Genomic DNA, 26,004 nt, shown 5'->3' on the forward strand with positions numbered 1-26,004 from the left:
TCTAATTGTAAGAGCTGAAATGTAGGAAATGTGAGCCTAACTTAGTGGTACCACTTAATATGTTTGTGGTAATATGAAGACAAACATGAGGTTAACAGATAGGTCTTTATTTGCTGCATATGGAGGTAGGTCTGCTGATATGCAAGAGAGATCGCCAGTCTGTTATGTTCCTTTCCAAAATACTAGGGAAATTGTGAAGTGACGTGAACATACTTATAGGGAAACTCCCAAAATAATATATATTCTTTTTTTTTATGAACTCTTTTGTAAATAACACCTCCATGCTAGTGATTATAATCAATAAAGGAAACGTGTATCCAGTATCATAAATTTACAAGGCATTTTATAAACATAGATAAGACGCATTCCCTAAGAGCTTATAGTCTAAATAAGGTAAGACACAGACAATGGTGCAGAGAGGGAGAGTGTGAGGATTATTAATTATGAGAAGGGAGATGGGTTGTAAGGGAAGATGGGGGGTGAGTACTTGACAGCGAAGGGCCAGGAGATTGTTCCAAGGATAATCTGATGTGATACGAGACAAGAAAACAATGGAAAGACTCAGTAAGGCGGTGAAGAGGTCTGAGTGGGGGAGGAGGAAGGAAGATGTCCTGGAAGATCTTCAGGGAATGGACTATATGTTTATATAGTGCCTAGCACAAAGAGGCTGGGGTCTCTAGGCATTACTACTATACAACTAATAATAATAAATAATGTTTCTGGCATTTGGGACACACTGGTGAGAACAGGAGGGAAGGGAATCCCAAAGAAGAGGAAGTTATAATAATCAGAGTGAAAAATGGGCACAGACAAGGGTTTTTTTTAATCAGTGGAGATAGTAAGGAAAAGGCAAATGTAGGTGATACTAAAAAGAAAAGGAGTAGCTATATGGAGAGGGAGGTTACATTGAGCTTGTGGGTTGGGAGACAGGAAGGGGAGAAGAGAGATTGAGGAAAGACAAGAATTCCAGTTTTGGAGAGACTAAGCTGGAGAAGGTGGCTTGACATCCAAGAAGAGATGTCAGAGAGGCAGCAATCTGGACAGAGAGGGAAAGGTGAGGGCCAGAGATTTGATGCCCTGGATTATGAGAAAGCTGCAGAGCACAAGAAAAGGAGGGAACTAAAGACAGAAGTTTCGGGACACCAACAGATGGGGGAAGAAGAGAAGACAACGAGCCATTAAAGAAGATGCTGGAAGAGTGGTCAGTAAGGGAGGAGATGCAAAAGACAAAAGCTTCAGAAACCAGAACCAGGGAGAAATGATCAATGATGTCATCAAAGAGGAGTAAGAGAGAGAAGTGCCATTTAGATGTGGCTAGAAGAAGGCCATCCATACCTGGTATGAGGGCCTTTTTGGTGGAGTTGAGAGAGCAGAAGCCAGACTGAGGAGATGGAGAGAGATAGAGGAGAGGAAGTCAGTGCAACAGGAGTTAAGAGCGCAGCCCATGATCCTGAAGACAAAGGGAAAGGAAATGAGAATGATAGAAAAGTAAGTGGTATTTGGTAGTGGGGTTAAAGATAAGGAATACAAGAACATGAAAGAAGGGAGAGAGGGGAAAGCCAGAGGAGAGTGGACATTAAAAATAAGGAGGGAATTAGACAAGGAGGCTGGCTGGCAGGAGGCACAGATGGCATGAAGGGGACAGATTGAGGGGCTGGAAGCAGAAGGCAAAAAATAAACCTTTGGGTCAAAAGCAAAATCCAAGAGAGGGGACAGGAAAATCTTGTCAGCTGTTGCCATTTCCATTGTTGAAGTTGCATAGATCCTGGGCAGAGAATGATACATACGAACAGGAAGAGGGTTTAAGGAGAGGATTGTAGGTGGAAAGGAGACAGCAGGGCTTGGCTTCATAAAGACAATTTGGGTGATCAAGAAAAGTGGCCAGTGAAAAAAATGTGAATAATTGCTATTTTATTGGAACACTACTAACTGTGCAATGCATTAGGTTCCACAGTGTTCTGGGTCTTTAAGAAGTGTTCAAGTCCTGGCTCTGACATGTGTCTAGTTCCCTCCCAGATCAGTGGAATTCTGGGACTTGTAGTTCCCAGGGATCAGGTGACACTAGGCTGAGAACAAATTGAACAATGCTGCTGGTGAGGGGGAAGCCCTGTGTCAGCACTTTCTCAATGGGAGGAAAGAGCTTGCGAGTCAGGCACAGGTCATGCATCTGGGACATGAACCCTTTTCAAAAGCCCAGCTCACTCTGTTTCAAGACCATAATTTGCTTGGAGGAATGGCAATAAGTAAGTTTTTCCTTCCGCTTTAGCTTGAAGGACTCTTTAATGTTTTATTCTTAATAGAAAAATAGTTACTTTAAAAAAGTAGGATAACAAAACTATGGCCTTATAATTGTCCCTCATCATGGGCTTTATCCAACTCCTGTTGCTAGAGTCTTTACATTGACTGGGAGATGCATTGGGGCCTATATGCAGTATGCATTGCAGGGAGATAGTTGTCTTACATTTAGTAAAATTGGCTCCCAATACAAAAACATAAAGTCCAGAGAGTTGAAAAATTAAGTACTTTCCAATATTTCCCCACAAAAGATAAGGTCCATATATGTCTTATTTATGAAATAGTGAAATACTTTGGTATTTTTAGTTTTTGTTCAGACAAAAATGAACTAGATAGACTAGTCAAAAATTATGCGAGAGTTGAATTCACTGATGATGTCTTTCATTGGCCTCACATACAAATTAGAAGTATATTATATTAATCTGACATGATGAAAAAAGAATACCCTTTTCAAATGTATTCATATTAATTTTGAGCTTATCCCAAATGTAGATGTTACCTACAATTTGATTACTTCTGACTATTTAACAGGAAAAAAATCTTTTGATATAGATTACTGCCAAGTGTTCAATGAAAGAGAATTTGAAATCTACTTCAGAACTCACCCATTCACACTCACACACACACAAATGATTAAAAAAGACGAATCTATAATTTTTCAGACTTTTCTTTTGATAGTAATTATTTTTTAGTAAATGTCTGCATTTTTAGATTGACAGAGATGGAAATGCTTCTTTCCCAGATGCACATCAGAGAGGTATCCAATTAAGTAGGCATTAAATTAAAAGGGTATTTAATTGTGAAAAAATATCTTTTCTACTACAAAAATGGTGTTCTTGTGTTATTATTTTTATTACGCTGATGCTTCAAAGGCCCCAACCAAGATCAAGGCCACATTATGCAAGGTGCTGCATAGCACTTATTATTGAGAGATACATCCTACTCTGAAGTGCTTTAAGTCTAATTAGACAAGACAGACAAAGGGTGGGAGAAAGAAAGCATTATTATTTCCATTTTACAGATGGAGAACTGAGACACAGAGTTAAGTGACTTGCCCAGGATCACACAGGAAGTCTACTGCAGAGATGAGAACTGAACCTAGATCTCTTGAGTCTAGTTGCAGGGCTTTGGGATACAGGCACAGCAGCACAGGAGCCAGCAAAGACCTGAGTTTGAGTGGGAATTCTGTTGGAGAAGAAGGGAGGAGGCAAGCCCCAGGTCCTCAGGGGCAGTGAGTTTTTTGGGGGCTGTTGTTCATTTTTTCTGTTTTGTGGTTTTTTCTTTCCCTGTACAGTTTGTAGAGGCTGGTAGGGGGCAGTGTGCTGTGAGAGAAGCAAAGCCCTGATTAGGGGGTGGGTCTTCCCTGATCAGGAGGCAGGGTTTCCCCTGATTAGGAGTCCTATAAGGGCAGCCAGTCAGCCAGCAGCACAGGTGCCATGGCACAAGCGCCAGCAAACAGAGTAGTGGGGTTCTGCCTGTCCCTAGAGGAAGAGAACGAAGATGAGACAAGTTTATAATGATCAACAGATGGCCCAGGCAGTGTTGCTATGAAGAGGGCTCTGGGATGTTTGGCCTCTGGGAGGCATTCATGGACAGAGAACAGTTCTCAGGGGATGGACACACCTGAGTAGGGAGGGAAATAGATTTCTGGGATGGAGATTGGCACAGCTAATTTAAAAAGCTTTAAACTAGGAACTCAGGGAAATGGTTGGGAGATCTCATGTAATCTCCATACCTGATTTTGACATTGAGAGGGAAGAAAATCAAGTAAGAAAGGATACAGCAACGGAGAAAGGAACAGCAGTGGATAGGAGAATGGACATCAAGAGGAAGAATAGTGCTGATACCAGTCATATAGGCAATATTGACAGTAGAATGACTGTACCCAATCAGGCAAGGAATGTGGGCAAAGCCAAGAAGCAACCATTAAGATGTTTGTATACCAATGTAAGGAGTCTGGGTAACTAAATGGAGAAACTAGAACTACTGGTGCAAGAACTGAAACCAGATATTACAGGGATAACAGAAACATGGTGGAATAGTAGTCATGACTGGAGTACAGGTATTGAAGGAAATGTGCTGTTCAGAAAAGACAGAAATGAAGGCAAATGTGGTAAAGCAGTGTTGTATATTAATGATGAGGTAGACTGTAAAGAAATTAGAAGTGATGGAATGGATAAGAGTGAGTGTGTTTGGGGCAAAATCACTTTTGGGGGGAAAGCTACTAGAGGTTCCCCTGACATAGTGCAGGGGGAGTGCTACAGACCACCAGGATCTTTAATGTTTTTTAACAAAATAAATACTACTGGACATTGTGTGATTGTGGGAGACTTTCAATTCCCAGGTTTCAGAGTAACAGCCATGTTAGTCTGTATTCGCAAAAAGAAAAGGAGTACTTGTGGCACCTTAGAGACTAACCAATTTATCCGATGAAGTGAGCTGTAGCTCACGAAAGCTCATGCTCAGATAAATTGGTTAGTCTCTAAGGTGCCACAAGTACTCCTTTTCTTTTTTCAATTCCCAGTTATAGATTGGCAGGCAAATGGTACTAATAACAGTAGGGTCCAGATTTTCCTGTATGTGATATCTGATAGATTTCTTCACCAAATATGTTGGTGGATGGAGCCGGGGCTGTGTTCCCCCTCACACTCCCCCATGGCTTTGGCCGGAGCCAGGGCTGTGTGCCACCCACCCCGTGGCTTTGGTTGGGGCTGGAGCCGGGGCTGTGCTCTCCTCCCTCCCCTGTGGCAGGGGGGGCTTGGACTGTCAGTCCCCCCTCCCATTGGGCTTCAGCTGTTATTCCCCCTCCCTCCCCACTCAGCCCTCCCCCCCAAGTTATTTTTAGTAAAGGTCACAGACAGGTCATGGGCTCCTGTGAATTTTTATTTATTGCCTGCAACCTGTCTGTGACTTTTACTAAACCGAGACAAAATCTTAACCTTAATCATACAAGAAGATGTGAAAGACCTTGTAAACTGGAGTAATAGAAATGGGATGAAATTTAATAGTGCAAAGTGCAAGATCCTGCATTTAGGGACTAACAACAAGAATTTTTGCTATTCGCTTGGGATGTATCAGCTCTAAGTGACAGAGGAGGAGAAAGACCTGGGTTTATGGTTGAGCTGCCAATGTGAGATGCCATGGAAAAGGCTAATGCAATCCTAGGATCCATCAGGCGATGTATTTCCAGTTGACACAGGGAAGTATTAGGACCACTATACAAGGCACTCATGAGACCTCATCTGGAATACTGTGTCCAACTCTGGTCTTGCATGTTTAAGAAAGATTAATTCAAACTGGAACAGGTGCAGAGAAGGGCTACTAGGATGATGCAAGGAATGGAAAATGTGCCTTATGAGAGGAGACTCAAAGAGCTTGGCTTGTTTAGCCTAACCAAAAGGAGGCTGAGGGGAGATATGATTGGTCTCTATTAATATATCACAGGGAAAAATACCAGGGAGGGAGAGAAGTTAAGCACCAATGTGGACACAAGAACAAATTGATATAAACTGGCCATCAACAAGTTTAGGCTTGAAATTAGGCAAAGGTTTCTAACCATCGGAGGAGGTTTCTAACCATCTGGAACAGCTTTCCAAGGTGGTCAGTGGGGGGCAAAAAACCTAACTGGCTTTAAGACAGAACTAGATAAGTTTATGGAGAGGATGGTATGATGAGACTGCCTACAATAGCATGTAGCTGATCTGTGACTGCTAGCAGGAAATATCTCTAACAGCCGGTGATGGGACACTAGATGGGGAGGGCTCCAAGTTACAGTGAATTCTTTCCCAGGTGTCCGGCTGATAGGTCTTGCACACATGTTGAGGAGCTAACTGATCACCATATTTGGAGTCAAGAAGGAATTTTCACCTGGGTCAAGTTGACAGAAACCCCTGGGGTTTTTTCACCTTCCTCTGCAGCATGGAGCCTGGGTCACTTGCAGGTTTAAACTAGTGTAAATGGTGGATTCTCTGTAACTTGAAGTCTTTAAACGATTATTTGATGACTTCAGTAACTCGGTCACAGGTTATGGGTCTATTACAGGAGTGGGTGGGTGAGGTTCTGTGGCCTGCAATGTACGGGAGGTCAGACTAGATGATTGTGATGGTACCTTTCTGACCTTAAAGTCTATGAATGTAGTCCACACCTTAATCAGAAGACTATCCTTCCTCATGTTATGAAAGAAAAGTATATACATGAGCAACCAAACATCACTGTAAAGTAAGACGCTGAAATATAGTGATATCAGAAGTTAGATATAGTGATATCCACTTAGCGTCTGATCCTGCTCCCTTTAAAGTCAATGCAGCAAACTCCACAAAGACTTTAATGGCACAGGATTGAGCCCCGAGGTAGCTTTCAATCTAATTAGTCTATTTTAATTTACTTTGTATTATGTCAGTGAATACATGTACTTACTGCAAGTCTCTTCGGAGTATACTTCTGTTTTTAAGTTGTAAATATAATATTCCTATAACCACACTGTTGGTTCATGCTTAATATATCATTATCCCTTATTAATGGGGAAAATATATTAATTCAAGACACTGTTCAATCATATTGATGGAATATAATGAGGCAAGCTTACCTTCAAAGTGGCATAAGATTGGTTAATTTTCACTCAAACTTACACGTCCATGCTGATGACGGGTTCTGCTCGGTAACAATCCAAAGCAGTGCAGACCAATGGATGTTCATTTTCATCATCTGAATCAGATGCTCCCAGCAGAAGGTTGATTTTCTTTTTTGGTGGTTCGGGTTCTGTAGTTTCTGCATCAGAGTGTTGCTCTTTTAAGACTTTTGAAAGCATGCTCCACACCTCATCCCTCTCAGATTTTGGAAGGCACTTCAAATTCTTAAACCTTTGGGTCAAGTGCTGTAGCTATCTTTAGAAATCTCACATTTGTCCCCTCTTTGCGTTTTGTCAGATCTGCAGCGAAAGTGTTCTTAAAATGAACAACATGTGCTGAGTCATCATCTGAGACTACTATAACATAAAATATATGGCAGAATGCAGGTAAAATAGAAGCGGAGACATACTATTCTCCCCCAAAGAGTTCAGTCACAAATTTAATTAATGCATTTTTTTTTAATGAGCCTCATCAAAATGGAAGTATGTCCTCTGGAATGGTGGCCGAAGCATGAAGGGGCATACAAATGCATATCTGGCATGTAAATATCTTGCAATGCCAGCTACAAAAGTCCCATGCGAACGCCTGTTCTCACTTTCTGGTGACATTGTAAATAAGAAGTGGGCAGCATTATCTCCAGTAAATGTAAACACATTTTTTTATCTTAGCGATTGGCTGAATGAGAAGTAGGATTGAGTAGACTTGTAGGCTCTAAAGTTTTACATTGTTTTGTTTTTGAGTACAGTTGTGCAACAAAAAAATCTACATTGTAAGTTGCACTTTCACGTTAAAGAGATTGCACTACAGTACTTGTATGATGTGAATTGAAAAATACTGTTTCTTTTGTATATCATTTTTACAGTGCAAATATTTGTAATAAAAATAATAATATAAAGTGAGCAGAGTACACTTTGTATTCTATGTTGTAATTGAAATCAATATATTGGAAAATGTAGAAAAACATACAAAAATATTTAATAAATTTCAATTGGTACTCTATTGTTTAAAACTGCGATTAATTGTGATTAATTTTTTTGAGTTAATCGCGTGAGTTAACTGATATTAATCAACAGCCCTAGTTATAAGTAATATATATATATATATATTTAATCATTTAACAGCTTTCATTAGATTGTTTTGTAGTTTTTTGAGAGTTGAGTTGTAAAAAGAAATAAAGAACATATTTTTTATATTAGGCCAGTCAGTCATCCATGTTTTTGGCTGATTTTGGTCTCAATCTTGAAAACTGTCCCTAAACCCCCTCCAGTATCCCCTGATGTCAAGGGGGTGGTCTTTCCACTGACTTCAGTGAGCATTCGACCAGGTCTCATGTGCAGAAATGAATGTGCAGCACTTCAGTGGGAGTTCTGCATACAGGACACTAGCCTGATCAGCTTTCCACTTACTCTATCAATGTTGTGAGTGTGAATGTGTGTGCATGAGTGTCTATGCCTATTACCCTAGTATATTACAGAAACTTATTAAATTTAGGGCCATTGCCCAGCATTGCAATTGTGGGGGCAGATCTCCAGTCAAACTGGAAAGAAAACTACCTCCTTGAACCCCATCCTAATAGATATGTGTCTTCTGACACCACTTATGTCACCACTGGGTTAGAGGTTGACAAAGAAATGTGCTATTGGTTTGGTTGGCATTAGGATGTGGAAAGCTCCCAATTGACCTTCATCCGCCCACTTTTACACAACACCTTCCCCAGAGATGCTGCCCATATGACCTGTGTTGATTCTCCTATTTAGAACTTTTCAGTCTCTTCTCCCAACTCGGTCTCTTTCTTCATTCCCACACCTTTTTGGGAGTTTTGTAAAGTTTTATTGTAATGTTGTTTTCATTTGATTGTACAGTGTGCTGTTCCCTTCCCTGAGCATTGTGGTGTTGTGTTTTTGTGTACAGAAGGTGAGGTTTCACAAGTAAAGTTAATAATGATTGATACTTATTGTGCAAGTCCCCCCCCCAAATGATTAACCTCACACTAAACTGCCTTGAAAATTGCACATTTAAACAATTTTGAACTTTCATCCCATCTCATTTTAAGTGAGATAAGTCCCAGCATCCAAACAGACATGATCCAGATCCAATCCGAACCTCCTGAGTGTTTCATATCTAATCTGTTCATCTAGCTGAGTATCTCTAATGTGCCCATCATCATGGTATCTGGACACCAACAGGCCAAACCAAACTCTTAATCAGAACTCTGAAATTTGTGAAAAGCTTGGATCTCTAGCCAAACTCTGTGGCTTAGCTCCATTAAAGGGGGTTTCACTACATCTGATTTCATTCTCAGTGTGTTTCCTTCTATTAGCGTCTCTCTCTTAATTCAACTTTGTTGCTCCCCCTGCATTTTCTCACTTAATGATGGAGGCTCATTCACACATGTTCAGTGTTTGTGGCATGTTAGAAAGACCTTCTCTATAGGTCTCAAGGGAGACTGTTTGTTTAGTGCGGAGGGAAAGGGGCAGATGTTGTTTTGTACAGGTTGACAGGAAATGAATGTGGCTTTCCTGTTGAAGCTTTTTCAAAAGAATACTGTTCTATTGCCCAGTATAAATGATCTTTTTCCATGCCTTCTTTTTCCGTCAATGCTCTACTATCTACCTCCTGCACTACAGAGAGGAATAAGGCAGGAAAGAGAACATATTGTGGGAAATACAGTGCATTAATGATTCCTATCACTAATCAGTTTTACCAGTACATTGTTAGACACATACTTCATTAAAACAATCATGATGACCAATACAGTACGTTCTGTAGGGTGCACGTAATATTCTGGGGAGATCCCATCCAGTTTCCTGATGAGAACTTGGAACAAGCAAAGTGGAGACTATCCATAGGGTTATTATTATTGAGCCCAGTGCAGACTGGGACAGATGTCTGTAGTCTTTGTACCCGATTTCCCAGTGCCTTGCACCTTGTGCAGTCATTTACATCTGCGAGTGCAAAGTCCTGAAAAATGTTTCCATTCTGTTTGGTACCATTCTACATTCCCTTTGCAAAGGTGTAAATAACCATATCAGGAGCAACGTGGTGGCAAATCGGGCCAAAGGACTTAATTGCTCCCTCCTTGTCTGTCTGCCGAGATGTTGTGTGTTATGGGTAGGTTTGAGATGGAGGTAGAAGCATAGGCGCTGACGCCGTGGCTGGAGCACCCTCGGGGAAAAGTTAGTGGGTGCTCTGCACCCACCGGCAGCCAAGCTCCCCGCCCTGCCCAACCTTACCTCCTCTTCCGCCTCCGACTCCTCCCCTGAGCCCGCCGCGTCCCCGCTCTTCTGCCTGCCTCCCAAAGCTTGCCACTGCCAAACAGCTGTAGCGAGCTCCGCAAGGGAGGGAGGAGGAGCGGGAACATGGCGCACTCAGGGGAGGAGGCAGGGAAGAGGCGCGGTCGGGGCAGGGATTTGGGGAAGAAGTTGGAATGGGGGTGGGAAGGGATGGAGTTTGGGTGGGGACTTTGGGGAAGGGGTTGGAAGGGGGGCAGGAGGGGCTGCGGAAGGGGTGGAGTAGGGGAGAGAGGGGGGTCAAGTACCCACCAGCGCCCGTAGAAGTCGGCGCCTATGGATAGAAGCTCAGTATTTTCAGATTTTGCTATGGAGAAAAGAGATTGGGTTTTTCATTCCTTGTTGTATGGTTTGTTGAATAACAGCAATAATCCTTGCTGCTTTGCAGGATACTTGTACTAAAGGGTGGATTAAACTCTTTGGCGCTGTCTCAGTGATTAATCAATCTCAACAGGCATTTATTGCTTTGTATACCACAGAGCTGGAGAGATTATCCCTTAAATATACTTGACTCTTTTGGTACTGTTCAATTATGCCAAAAAGAGCCCCAACACATATACAGTTATTTTGAACTACTTCTCTTGTACGGAGCAATTGATCTTTGAGAGTCTCTTCCCCCTCTTGTTACACTGATTAATAGCCTTGAAGATAGTCCCTGCAAGCAAAATATTTCCAAAAATAGATGACAGTTCTCATCTTTATATTTTAATCCCACAATGGTTCTTCACTTCCATAATGAAGCCCCGAGGAGCTTCCCCATTTTTTTAACTTCACAAGTCCCATGACTCAGCCACCCTTCTTCCAGCTGAGGAGAATTTAACCTGATTCCTTCTAACATCCATCATTCTCTCTTCCTCAATTGGCCAGAAGAGTCACTTGCAGAACAAGATGGGGTGATGCCTGCCCATCAGGACTAAATGACACTGTCTCTGAATTATTCTCAGCCCCTGTGGGGCACAGAAGAGCCTGTATTTACAAGTCAACATGGGTCCCTTGCATATGCTTGGTGATGACCAGCAACTCTCATTAAGGTCAATGGGAGTCACAGAGGTAAAACCCCAGGGAACACTTCCAGAGTTTACCCCTAAACATATAGAAATATTAACTGCTCTCTGTTCACTGCTCACCATCCATATTGCTCCTGGAATATATTTCTAAACTATGGTCTGTTTTCTTTTACTTCACCTCCATGCTAGAAAAGTCATCCACCAAAGAGGCGAGAGAAATTGGAACCTATATTATCCATCTATGTTATCCATTTACATTCAAAAGGAGAATACCTGGCAATATGCACAGTGGGCAACATTCACAAGGAGTTGATGGTGGCTTATGCAAGTGTAAACTTTGGCAGAGGGTCCAAGTGGTGAAAAGTTGACACGAAGTCACTGCAACCTCACTACAACTGGGCAGCTGATGGGGAATTATTGTTCTCAAAGTGGGAGGTTTGGCCATGGCCATTGAGGAGCACACTGGTTAAGTGCTTCCCCCCACAGCAGCTCCCATGCACAACTCTTATGGAATCCATGATGATAATTAAACCTGCTTACCCTGGTGAAAACCTGAAGGATGAGTGATGATAGAAATCCCTGGGATGCAAAGAACCTCACTGACACAGGGAAATGTGTGCAGAACCTGACCCAGACTATTCAGCTGCTAATGAAGACAATCCCTTGCACATTCCTAGGTCAGTCTTTAAACATGTGAGTATTCTATCTAATTATGAATTTATATCTGCTTCTACAGCAGCAAGAAGAATCTGATGTTCACTCTTGCATTAAGTTTACTGTATTGACTCTCATTATAGGTATACTTATTAAAAACAAAATCCCCCAAAACTAAAAATACCTGGAACAAGTACTTGATCATAAATCTAAGGTCATCCTATTAACCAGGTCCATATAAAAACCCACTACATAAGCAAGTCAGTCCAGCTAAAGCATCCAGTGTGACTGTTTATTGAGGCTAATAGAACTGCAATGAGACCAGCTCTCTTGCAGAGGCTTTAACCCTTCCCTCTTCAAAGTCCCTGGCCTTGCTCAGAAGCTAAGACACTGAGGATTTGCTCTGGTTACAGACATCAGTGGGGAGGGGTTTATGTAGCTGCACTTATGCAACCCCTAACTGAGGCAGGCAATGCCGCTGTTTGCACCAGTGTAGTTAATCACCGTTTCAACGTGGAGTAGGCTCTGTTGGAGTAGGCTGCAAATAGCAGCATTGCCTGTCTGCACTGGCGCAAATCCTCAATATGGACAAGACCTCAGGCTCCTACCATAAAACACTTCCAGCTTATCAAGAGAGGTTCATAAAAGGTGTAGGCATGTTTGCATTATGCATCCTGACTATGAGTATGAAAAAATATGCAGTGCTACACAAGGATCACTGAAAATGTTTTCCCTTTAAAAAAAAAACGGTAGCCGTTTGCAAACAAAATAATGATTTTTGTTACATTTCAGGAAATTATATTTAATATACTATACTGGAGCGAGGGAAGAACAATTTAATTGAAAGAGCTGCTATGAACCATATTTAACCACCAATATACTAAATACAGTGTTTCCAGATAAGTTATGGTTTTTAATCTAATTTAAACCATTATGTAAATAAATACTTTGTGTTTGCTAGTCTAATAACTGCCAGCTTGGACTTAATCAACTCTTTTTTATCATCTTTTTTTTCTTCCAAGACAGAATGCTCCATTTGAACTTTAAACAATATTTTAGATTTTATTCTCCTTCATTTCTTTTATATAATAGGAAATGCAATGCTATATTCTTAAATCTGAGACTGATTTCTGTTAGTGCACTTATAACTTACTAGGGGTTTTAAAAAGACTGGCTAAAATTCTTTTATTCTTTTAGAGCTGCATATTGTTAGGTATTCATATTTCATCTTCACTGGATCACATCCAGCGATCTGCTAATAGTTCAACATACTGATTAATATTTTACATATACTTTACTAGCACTTTAAATGAAATTTCTTGCCTGCAAAGATTAATTACTGAATGAACAATATTGAAACCTTATTATTCCCATAATTCATTTGTGGGGATAATCCTGGTAAAATTTAGCATATGCCTAAAGTTAATAATGTGACAGTAATGGAGGTAGTTTAAGATTTACAAAGGTTTCCCTGCCCTTTGAATAACTATCCCTAAGTTGCATCAAGATGCTGTGCAGAAGAAATTGCATTGGCAATGGACCAAAAATATTATTTTTTAAAAGAAAAAGAAAAATTGGCTTTTCCACACACTTTCAGGTTCCTTCTTAATAATACTTGCACGTCTATAGCACCGTTTATCCTGAGATCTCAAAGTGCTCCACAAACATTCATTAATCAAAGGCTCTCAACATGCCTGACAGCTAGGTAAGCAATATTAACCCCATTTTACTGCTGGGGAACCTGAGGTACAGATAGGTTAACTCAGTTGCCAAAGGTCACAGAGAGAGCAGGGGCAGAACTGAGAATGAAACCCAGATGTCTGTGCTCCCAGTGCCCCTGCTCTAAGCACTACAAAACATGGCTTACTTCATAATAGTCACCTTTTTCACAACTCAAAACTTGCTAGTTATTACAAGAACTATATTAATTTCTTATCACCTTGTCCAACAATCTCTGTTATTTAAAAAAATACATCAGAACCACATATCAAATTCTTGGAAAACAATAATCCAGCTATATTGTAAGGCTGTAAACTTATTTTAAGGCAGTTGCTCCACATTGCCAAGAGAAACTTTCATCTTCTTCTAACCTCAGTTTACTCCATGTGCTGGGGCTCTCTCCGGTCCTTTTCCCATGGCGGCGGTACAAATCGCTGGTAGTTCAATTAACAGCAGACCAATAACAATACTTTGAGCTAAAAGGAACTCTGTAGGTATTCATGGGGCTTTTTTTTTTTTCTGGACTATTATTCTTCATTCTTTTTCTATTCCATTTTTCCTCCCTTTTAGCAAGTACTGCTTGATGCCTGGAGTCATCAAGAACCAATGGGACTACTCATGTGTGTAAAGTTAGGCACATGTTTAAGTACCTTGCTGAAGCAGGGCCTAAGCTGTTGACCAAGGCAAACAGGTTCTTCTAAGGGCAATTCCGACACTGGGATAGTTGTATGAGCTTTTTGGATAGAGTAGAGCACAGTGAACATGAGCAGCTGTAGTTCATTTCTTCTGCAAATGTTTTTAGCTGGCTGGTTTGCAGAAAGAAGAGTAAATGGGGCTTATGCATCCCACGGCGTTTCTAGTTAAATGCTGACATTGTTCCAACTGAGATTTTGCAAACATAGTTAGCATAATGTCAAGTATCAGGGGGTAGCCGTGTTAGTCTGTATCCACAAAAACAACAAGGAGTCTGGTGGCACCTTAAAGACTAACGGATTTATTTGGACCTAAGCTTTTGTGGGTTCTAGAATGAAAGCTTATGCTCAAATAAATCTGTTAGTCTTTAAGGTGCCACTGGACTCCTTGTTGTTTTTGTGGATAAAGACGAACAGGACTAACATGGTTAACAGACTAACACGGTTTTGTGAATACAGACTAACATGGGAAGCGGCATGGGCCAAGGGATGTGCTGGCCCCCGCTTCTCGCAGCCCCCATTGGCCTGGAACGGCAAACTGCGGCTAGTGGGAGCTGTGACTGGCTGAACCTTCAAGGCAACCAGTGGCTTGACTGCTACAACCTGTCCCCTTCTCATTTGTTGAGTGTTTCAGAAGTATACATATTATTTTTGTTACGGTACCGTGTTCCTTTGTACGTATATGTACATTCCCTTGGAAGATTTTCACATTGTTGGAAATTTCCCCAAAGAACTTCTTGTCAGAATATTGTTCTTTTAGGAATCACTCAGTCTGATCTGAAAATATCTTCTCAGTAACAGTGGATGGTGAGAGGTGTCCCTTGAAAAAATTCTGATCATCCGAGGAGTTTACTCTGGAGACACCATCACTAAACATGAAGGAAAAATATGCTCTTCGAGACTAAAATTGCCAGCCTGCTAGAATCCTCAATGGACTCTAGACGAAACACAAAACAGAAAGGAAGAAAAATCATCTGCATTTTTATATATCCATTTTAAAGCCACAGCAGGCCTTTCTCCATGCAGCAGATCTTTAGGTCTGCCAATGACAAAAGCTTGAGACGATGGAGTCACATTACCTTTCAGTTGGAGAAGGTGCAAGATAAAAGTTGGAATAGCACAAGGATGGAAGCATGGAAATGGAACACTATTCAAAAGGCATCTCGCAGGATGCTGAGCAGAAAGAAAACTTCCCATCAGACTCTCCTGTGAAGAGTACATGGTAGCTGCTAATGCTTCTGGCTTGGATTCTACTTGTTTTTACATCCTCTGTTGCTTCTACTGGCAACCCAGGTACACAAACTGGCTCCACTGTAACAAGGAAAAGAGAACTTAATTTCCTGTCTCAAAAACCAGAACAGGCAGTGCTGAAGGTCATCAAGTACTAAAACGCCCTGTCCCAATCTAGAACAGTGAAGTAAAGCCCTGCCAAAATGGTCATGGCAGAGGACACTCACCACTATTAAATTCCTTGGCCATTCTTAGAGGGGCCTGGGTAGGAAGGCCAAGCACAAACAAAGAAAGCCCTAAAAGACTAATCAGAGGGAAGCTGGCCCTTGCCAGCCCAGTCTATGAAATGTCCCATTGCAAGAAGGCTCACAAAGAAGACATGATATTACCAAATTTTAATCCCCTGTTTGCCCCTCCTTGCTAATGTAGGAATACTGTTGTTGGTAGCTTGGTATGTTTTATGTCATTTAGACCAATAAAGATCTAACTGTAGGAATCTGAGTTTGACACGCATGGCCACACTGTGCGTTAAATACAGACTCATAGATTTATAAATTCCAAGTCCAGAAGGGACCATTGTGATCATCCAGTCTGACCTTCTGTATAACACAGGCCATAGAACTTCCCCAAAATAACTCCTAGACTATGGCTTTTAGAAAAACATCCAATCTTGATTTAAAAATTGTCAGTGATGGAACATCTACCACAACCCTTGATAAATTGGTCCAATAGTTGATTACTCTCACCGTTAAAAATGTACATCTTATTTCCAGTCTGAATTCTCTAAATTCAACTTCTAGCCATTGGATTCTGTTATACCTTTCCCAGATAGCTTGAAGAGCCCATTATTAAATATTTGTTCCCCTTTTAGATAGTTATAGACTGTAATCAAGTCATCCCCGCATCTTCTCTTTGTTAAACTAAACAGGGCAAGTTCTTTGAGTCTATCACTATAAGGGATGTTTTCTAATCTTTTAATCATTTTCATGGCTCTTCGCTGAAACCTCTCCAATTCATCAACATACTTCTTGAATTGTGAACATCAGAACTGGACACAGTCATCCACCAGCAGTCACACCAGTGCCAAGTATAGAGGTAAAATAACCTCTCCACTCCTACTCGAGATTCCCCTGTTTATGAGTCCCAGGATTGCATTAGCTCTCTTGACCATGGCATCACACTGGGAGCTCATAATCCAATCTGACTCCCGAATCTTTTTCAGATTCACTGCTTCCTAGGGTAGAGTCCCCCATCCTGCAAGTATAGCCTACATTCTTTGTTCCCAGATGTATACATTTGCCTTTAGCCATATTAATATACATATTGGTTGCTTGCACCCTGTTTACCAAGCAAACTGGATAACTCTGAATTAGTGACCTGTCCTCTTCATTATTTATCACTCCCGCAATTTTTGTGTCATCTGCAAACTTTATCAGTGATGATTTTATGTTTTCTTCCAGGCCATTGATAAAGATGTTAAATAGCATAGAGCCAAGAACTAACCGCTGTGGGACTCCACTGTAAACAGACCTGTGCACCATAATGATTTCCTGTTTACAGTTACATTTTGAGATTTATCAGCCGTTTTTTAATCTGCCATGTTAATTTTATATTGTTCTAGTTTTTTAATCAAAATATCACACAGTACCAAGTCAAACACTTTATAGAAGTCTAACAGTATTACATCAATGCTATTACCTTTATCAACCAAACTTGCATTAATTATATTACCCTCCTTTAGTTCTTTATTAATCAAATCCCATATCAGCCACTCCATTATCTTGCCTCCAGTATGTTTGGCTAAAATATTAGTGATTTAAATGTCTTAATTTGGACATTATCTACATATTAATTCAGTTACATCTCCTGCTAGCCTTTGCAATAACAACTTGGATGTAATTCTTCTCTTACTCACACCAGTGCAACTCCATTGACTTCAGTGAAGTAATTTCTGATTTATGCTGGTGTAAGTGAGAGGAAACTCATGCTCCCTGTGACTACCATATGTACATTTTTATTTGTTCTCTCTTGATTCCTAAGGAGCAGATCACACAGGGGTAGAACAGCACTGTCCTAATAGTAACAATAATAGTTTAATAGGAAAGCTGGGACTTTATTGTGCTTTCCTACCATGGCTATTAAAGCACTTTACAAAGATGAGATTATTCCCATTTTACAGATGTGAGATTGAGGCATTGAGAGGTTAAGTGACTTGCTCAAGGATACATAGAAATTCAGTGCCAAAGGGCTCAATCTTGCCAGATGCTGAGCTCTCTCACACCAATCCAGCAAAGCACCTAAGCATGTGCTTAATTTTAAGCATGTGAGTAGTCCCACTGAAGTCAGTAGTATCAATGGGACTACTCATCTGCATAAAGTTAAGCATGTGCATAAATGCTTTGCTGGATCAGAGCCAGAGTGCTCAGCATCTCGTGGGATCAAGTCCAGAGTCAGGAACAGATTCCAGGTATCCTGACCCCCCAGTCCTTTGCTCTTACCACTAGAACACATTGCCTCCCTGTAGTGCAGGCTGCTTTAAACTCATCCACCATTCTCAGTTTGTAAACATGTGGTCTGCAGACAATTTTGCCATGCTAAACTGCCCCCAACTAAAGAAGCTAAGGGATATGCCTACGCAAGCACAGTGAAACTCCCTTATGCGACATACTCTATCCTGTTGTGTTCCCCAAAACCATAGATTGTTTAATCGTATGGTATACGTTGGCATATGTGTCCAATTCTAAATGAATATCTACTCCACAGTCTGTCAACAAGTAAACTCTCTCTGAGATGTAGTGTTTGTCACTCCCTCCATCACATGCACTCTCAGTGTCTTCACGTCTTTCCCTGTCTCACCCTCAACATCTCAATTTTCTGTCTGCCTTTGAAATCTTGGCTAATTAGGAGGCCACATGTTCCCTGTGAGACTGGCCTTTTGTGCAGAGTTTGTAATTAGAGTGACTGTGTAGTGCTCTATTAATTGCAAGAATTGTGATTTTTAGATTAATGAGTTAATTGCTAATATCTGCATACAACATTCCCTCAAGATGTATTACATTACAGTAAATAAACCACGTATCTGGAATGGCAGACATTAAAGGAAACTGCTGTGAGTAGTTCAAATTCGTTAGATAGCTAAATCAATATTTACTCAAAACACGGGGATTTGTAAAACTGGATTTTTCTAGATTTTTTTCCAGAAATTCCTGTCACTGTGTAATATTTCCATTAACTGTGAGTGGCTTTGATGTCTCTCACAGTGAGACCTGTCCTTTTACTGGTCTTCCCAATATAAAGTCTAGTCTGCTAACAAAGGGCCTACAAATTGCTTCCACCTGACCCTGTTCCAACTTCCTGCTCCACTTGAACTCTCCCCAGCCTCCAGGTCCTCCTCCATCAAACCCTCCTTCCTGCCCTGGATTCTTGCATTATTTCCCACACCTCCCACTAACACACCACCCAGGTTTCTGTGCTTCCCTCTTTTTACACTCCTATTCCATTCAGTCCTCAACCATCTCGAGCTTCTTGCTATAGCTCCTGCAGACTGCTGCTGTATCCTACACTGCAATGCTTTACAGTGATTTAGGACAGGATTAATCCAGCTGAAGCTACAGAGGGTGAAGTGGGATGAAGAAAATTACGCAAATTCCTCAGGCACCACACCAAAGCCAAGTCACCTAACTCTGGTGGGAAAGCACTGGGGTGTCTTTAATCACCACAATGGTCAAGACCTTGGTATTGCATCACAGCCAAAAGGCAGATATTCCAAAAGCACAGTACCTGCTAAGTCATAGTTCATTACTGACTCAGCAGGAATGGTACCACCTACTGAATCACCCATACCACTTCCTGTAGCATCTGGATTTTCTGTGGAAGTCTCACATCCAGGTACTGACCAATCGCTGGTTAATTTATGAGGTCTGATAAGGTCAAAGCTCTGGCTACAGGTAGCAGACTTCTTTCTCTTGTGAATTTTCCTCCAAACCCTTCTTGAGGTTAGTATAGGTAGGGCTAGCAGCTCTGTCTATTATGAAGGTTGCCCAACACTTCCCATTATAAGACCGTATTATCAGTTTCTTATAACTTTGTCAAACTTTAACCATTTGAGATGAAATGTTCCATGTTGGGTGTCGGCTTCAGGATGAATATTTTTGGACAGTTTCACCCAAGGCAATTCAGTTGTCTCCAAGAACAAGGCTAGGAGAAAATATGTTGTTTGCCTGCATTAAACAATTCTGGTGATTTAGCACCCCTTTCCTTGGGGCAGGGACTTGAAATGTGGCGGAGGGGTTGCCATTTTTGTCAGGGACGTACCTTTTGCTGTCCCTGTTGTAGCCTATAGGATGGTTTGGGTTAAGAAATAAGTAGAAGTTAGGTTTTAGGCCTAAGTTAGCCTAAGAGTAGAGGAGTATGGGTAATTGAAATTGCTAGTGTGAGAAAATTTAAAGATAAGTTGGAGACAGAGTGTTATGAGAAAATAAGAGTTAGCAAGAATATGAACAAGGGTTATGTTGCCATTATGTTTTGGTCATAACTTGTGTGAGCAAGGATTTCAATGAGTGTTTTTGCGAATGTTTTATTAATTTGCTATCTATATTGATAATATGGGAAGGACATTGGTGCAGACGTTAATTTAAATCATGTGTAATGTAAAGAGTCATAAAGAAGGTGGCAGAAATATAATTACGGTAAAGGGCAGTTTAATGTCAATTAGTATTATAATGCGGTATAAAAGGAGTAGCCTTGCTAAATTTCAGGAGAGCTCCAATTAACATCCAAAGGATACTGTTAGGTTCCAGGATTATAAAGGTGTACTGTTGTCAGTGGATGGAGCCCCCACTTATACACCATTTCATCTTTACGTGTGAGTCCAATAATAGCATTTGTGTAAATAGTAATTGCACACCTGTTTGCTTAATTAATCATTTTTCTTTTTACTAAAGTTTGGTTGTATCATTCCAAGTATCACCCAGTGGTCCTCTACTAAATTTTCTGTAACCGATCAAGAGGCTCAAACCTGGAAACTAAGTTGGGTTGTTATTGCCTTTAACAACATAATATTAATTGAGAATATTTTAACATAAAAGTTATAAAAGATTGCATTATGAAAATCCACCCAAATTGGTGAAACTATAAGTCTTTGAAAAATTTCTATTTGCACATGCTCAGTGGAGACCTCTTTATATTTTAGCAGCTAAATTCACTGATGATTTTGTCTGTAATTTTGTCCTCCCCGGGGCTCAGAAGGACTTTCTCTGCAATTGCAGCTATGAGCTGCTGTGGATTTTGCTTGGTCTAGGCTCCTGAACTCAGAGCAGGGAGACTGTCTGTCTTGTGCTCTCAATGACTCTGTCCTGCCCTTTGCTGGGTCCAGAGAATGCAGAGGAGGAAGCTGCCTGATGTGAATGCACAGGAGATGAGAGCTGGACCTGTGGAGTAGATTAGGACAAGGAACCAAGGGGAGATGGGGCAGAAACTGGGACTGGATACTGGCAGGGAGGAGTAGAAGAGGGAAAACTCAGACTGGAAGCTATAGGGGAGACTTGGATTGGCTGGGCCAGGAGACTAGAATGGAGAATCAGTGGGGCACAGGGAAGGAAATGAGAGGGAGAGGAGAGAGAGATCTGATGAGGAGCCAGGGTCCAGGGGATGAACTGGTATTTTCTGGGAAAGATTCTGGGACTAGGACTGGGGGAAGACATATTGAGACTGGACAAGGAGCCAAGGAAGGAGATTGTGACTGAAAACTGGCGGGTGGGGAAAGCAATTGGAGGAAGAGGCCAGGAGGAGGGAGAAAGTCAGATTGGCTGAAAAGTTAGAAAGGGGAGAAATGGGACTGGCTTGTCAAAAAGAGTTGGGACAAGGAACTAGGAGATGGAGTGGGGGAACTGGGAATGTCTGGGCAAGAGGCAACCTGAGGAGTGATTAGCAAGGTAAAGAGAATGGAGCTGGGACAAGAAGCCAGACATGTGGAAGAGACAGGACTGGAATAGGTTGGAGAGAATGTGGCAGAAGGGGTCATGGTTAGGGGAAATGGGCAGAAAAGTCTGGGCCTACTGGAGCACACTCCCCTCCAGAGCCTGGAATGGAACCCCAAGATTCCTAAATCTCATCATTCCTCAGCTGTCAGCAAGTAACTGTGAAACTCTCTGGCAAAATGTCCCATCCTCCCTCTAGTGCTGGTCCTCATAGATGACGGCAATCAAACTTTAGCAAGCCAAGGATCCCCATTTTCATTTAAAAATTTTGCGGACGCCAAGCTGGCTTTTAATTTTCCCTGAGGGTGCTCAGCCCCAGGCCCCACCCCCATTCCACCTCTTCCCCCAAGGCCCCACTCCTACCCCACCTCTTCCCACCCCTGGTCCACCCCTGCCCCTCCTCTTCCTTGCCTCTTTCCACCCCCTCCCCTGAGCGCGCCCATCCCAACTCCTCCCCCTCCCTTCCAGTGCCTCCTGCATGCCGCTGAACAGGGAGTGGGAGAAGTTGATCAGCGAGGCCGGTGGCCCCGGACATGACTCACAGATCCCGCTGTGCTACTGTTATCAGTTACTAAGTTGCAGAAGTCTGGGAACTTAAAGGTTCCAACCCTGCTGATGACTAATGATGGGGGTCAATATGAAGCTACATGATGGAATTTCTGTTTTTTTCAGTTTGCTTTTTTAAAAACATAGGAAATTACATTCACACAGACAACAACTATGTTAAAAGAATATTATTAAGGTTGCAAAGTCAAGCACTCAGAAGTTAGGAAACGCCAGAATTAAAGTTACCTGTGCAACCTTAATTTTGCCCCTTTGTGTCTAGGCACTCAGAACCAGTCTTCATTTATATGATCAAATAGTATTTGTTCCACAGATCCCTGTTTCATACAGTGCTTGACTTAATAAAGTTCTTTTAACATACTGTGTGTGTAATAATTCCTAACTGTAATAGTCTGTCACAACTTTAGTATTATATATGAGAATGTGAGGCATGTACAGTTTTGTGTGTCTATGTGTGGTCACTGTGTTAAAATCCTTCTAAAAAATTTAGAGCGAAGACCACGTGTAACTTGTCCTTCCTGTCCAAATGCTTCATTAAATTTCCTGTTCGATTTGTGAATCACAGAAATAAACTTCTTGCATGATGTTACCTAAAGCCACTCTTGCCACTATAGGTCTCTCTCTCTCTCTCTCTCTCTCTCTCTATATATATATATATATATATATATACACACACACTCTAGCTGTGAGAACACCTATACATAATTAATTAAACTATGGAGACTGGGCCATGATTTTGTCCTATTTATATAATTCTTGAGCCATACAGACTAGAGCCAAATATGGGTGAAAAAGCTACAAACTCTGCACACTTTGCTGGTTGCTGGTATACAAATATCATGTTTGAGACATAATTGAAAATGGAAAATGGGGCCTGATCCAACTCCCAACAAAGTCAATGGAAGCCTTTCTACTGACATCATAGGAAGCTTGCTCAGGATCTCGGTGCATGTTGATGACAAATGAATATTGTAGCCTGTCAATCTGATGGCTCAGATGGAAAGAAGAGGTGTTCCATTTCCTCCAACATCTGTCAAGCTAACACCAAATTCATCGCTGAATGTGCAAAAACTCAACCCTATTTCTGAGTTTCCTGCTTCTGCCATACCCTTGAGTAAAAGGAAGGGTAATGTCAAATATAGTGTTTATACAATACTTGCAAAATATTTAAACAATGAGAAATAACATGCAATGCTCTTTGGGAGCATTATTATATAACACATATTCCAGGTGTAATGAAAGGCCAAAAGACTCCAACCATCTGGGACTTTGTCCAAAAGACTTCAACTCTCCCTAAGAAATGTAGTGCTTGGAGAATCTCATTGTTGCAGTATTCAGAAATGCAAAGAAGATCATTTAAATGCTTTGGATAAGATCAGACCTTAAGAGAGTAGTCTTAGTCATCACTAATTTCAGGAGAATTCTCATCAGCCTGTACTGGGACCACAAATAATGTTCCACGAGGAGGTGCTTCTAGCTCCAAAGTTTTTCAGTGTCTATATGCTGCATTTAGGAGAGCGATTTGAGAGGAACTGTGTCAGTGAAATCATTACCGTTATACACATTGATACCCAGCCTTACGTTTCAAAAATCCATTACAATCTACATACCACACAGACTATGCTGACAGCTTGTGCCTCACGCTCTCAAAGAAACTGCGGAATCACCTGATCAAGATCCTCTACAGCAAACAGGGAAAGATTAAGAATGAGCTCTCAAAAATGGATACTCTCATAAAGAACCAACCTTCCACACAAACTTCCTCGTGGCTGGATTTTACTAAAACTAGACAAGCCATTTACAACGCACACTTTGCTTCTCTACAAAAGAAAAAAGACACTAAACTTTCTAAACTACTACATGCTACAAGGGGCCACAGCAATGGTTCCCTCACCCCACCTAGCAATATTGTTAACCTATCCAACTATACTCTCAGCCCAGCAGAAGCAGCTGTTCTATCTCGGGGCCTCTCCTTCTGCCCCTCCACCCCCACGAACATGATACAGTTCTGTGGTGACCTAGAATCCTATTTTCGACGTCTCCGTCTCAAGGAATATTTCCAAAATACCTCTGAACAACATACTAATCCACAGAGGTCTCCCTGCCAACACTACAGAAAGAGGGATTCTAGATGGACTCCTCCTGAAGGTCGAAACAGCAGACTGGACTTCTACATAGAGTGCTTCCGCCGACATGCACGGGCTGAAATTGTGGAAAAGCAGCATCACTTGCCCCATAACCTCAGCCACGTGGAACGCAATGCCATCCACAGCCTCAGAAACAACTCTGACATCATAATAAAAAAGGCTGACAAAGGAGGTGCTGTTGTCATCATGAATAGGTCGGAATATGAACAAGAGGCTGCTCGGCAGCTCTCCAACACGAGTTTCTACAAGCCATTACCCTATGATCCCACTGAGAGTTACCAAAAGCAACTACAGCATTTGCTCAAGAAACTTCCTGAAAAAGCACAAGATCAAATCCGCACAGACACACCCCTGGAACCCCGACCTGGGATATTCTATCTACTACCCAAGATCCATAAACCTGGAAATCCTGGGCGCCCCATCATCTCAGGCATTGGCACCCTGACAGCAGGATTGTCTGGCTATGTAGACTCCCTCCTCAGGCCCTACGCTACCAGCACTCCCAGCTACCTTCGAGACACCACTGACTTCCTGAGGAAACTTCAATCCATCGGTGATCTTCCTGATAACACCATCCTGGCTACTATGGATGTAGAAGCCCTCTACACCAACATTCCACACAAAGATGGACTACAAGCCGTCAAGAACACTATCCCCGATAATGTCACGGCTAACCTGGTGGCTGAACTTTGTGACTTTGTCCTTACCCATAACTATTTCACATTTGGGGACAATGTATACCTTCAGATCAGCGGCACTGCTATGGGTACCCGCATGGCCCCACAGTATGCCAACATTTTTATGGCTGATTTAGAACAACGCTTCCTCAGCTCTCGTCCCCTAAAGCCCCTACTCTACTTGCGCTATATTGATGACATCTTCATCATCTGGACCCATGGAAAAGAAGCCCTTGAGGAATTCCACCATGATTTCAACAATTTCCATCCCACCACCAACCTCAGCCTGGTCCAGTCCACACAAGAGATCCACTTCCTGGACACTACAGTGCTAATAAACAATGGCCACATAAACACCACCCTATACCGGAAACCTACTGACCGCTATTCCTACCTGCATGCCTCCAGCTTTCACCCTGACCACACCACACGATCCATCGTCTACAGCCAAGCTCTGCGATACAACCGCATTTGCTCCAACCCCTCAGACAGAGACAAACACCTACAAGATCTCTGTCAAGCTTTCTTACAACTACAATACCCACCTGCAGAAGTAAAGAAACAGATTGATAGAGCCAGAAGAGTTCCCAGAAGTTACCTACTACAGGACAGGCCTAACAAAGAAAATAACAGAACGCCACTAGCGGTCACCTTCAGCCCCCAACTAAAACCCCTCCAACGCATTATTAAGGATCTACAACCTATCCTAAAGGATGACCCAACACTCTCACAAGTCTTGGGAAACAGGCCAGTCCTTGCCTACAGACAGCCCCGCAACCTGAAGCAAATACTCACCAACAACCACATACAACACAACAGAACCACTAACCCAGGAACTTATCCTTGCAACAAAGCCCGTTGCCAATTGTGCCCACATATCTATTCAGGGGACACCATCACAGGGCCTAATAACATCAGCCACACTATCAGAGGCTCGTTCACCTGCACATCCACCAATGTGATATATGCCATCATGTGCCAGCAATGCCCCTCTGCCATGTACATTGGTCAAACTGGACAGTCTCTACGTAAAAGAATAATTGGACACAAATCAGATGTCAAGAATTATAACATTCATAAACCAGTCGGAGAACACTTCAATCTCTCTGGTCACGCAATCACA

General features: G+C 41.8%; 1 long non-coding RNA gene across 3 annotated transcripts in view; it reads right to left on the reverse strand.

The window, feature by feature from the left end:
• LOC125639498 (uncharacterized) overlaps window positions 1-10,247 on the reverse strand; it is a 42,790-nt gene extending 32,543 nt beyond the window's left edge. For 2 of the 3 annotated variants that reach the window (XR_007357503.2, XR_007357502.2), the window contains exons 1-2: window positions 10,157-10,247; window positions 6,881-7,238 (exon numbers count right to left, since the gene is read on the reverse strand). This is a non-coding gene — a long non-coding RNA (uncharacterized LOC125639498). The remainder of the gene's footprint in view (window positions 1-6,880; window positions 7,239-10,156) is intronic. The other variant, XR_007357504.2, reaches the window with a different exon arrangement.
• Window positions 10,248-26,004: the final 15,757 nt, after the last annotated feature.

This window comes from Caretta caretta, chromosome 7, assembly GCF_965140235.1.
Source record: "Caretta caretta isolate rCarCar2 chromosome 7, rCarCar1.hap1, whole genome shotgun sequence".
NCBI lineage: Eukaryota > Metazoa > Chordata > Testudines > Cheloniidae > Caretta > Caretta caretta.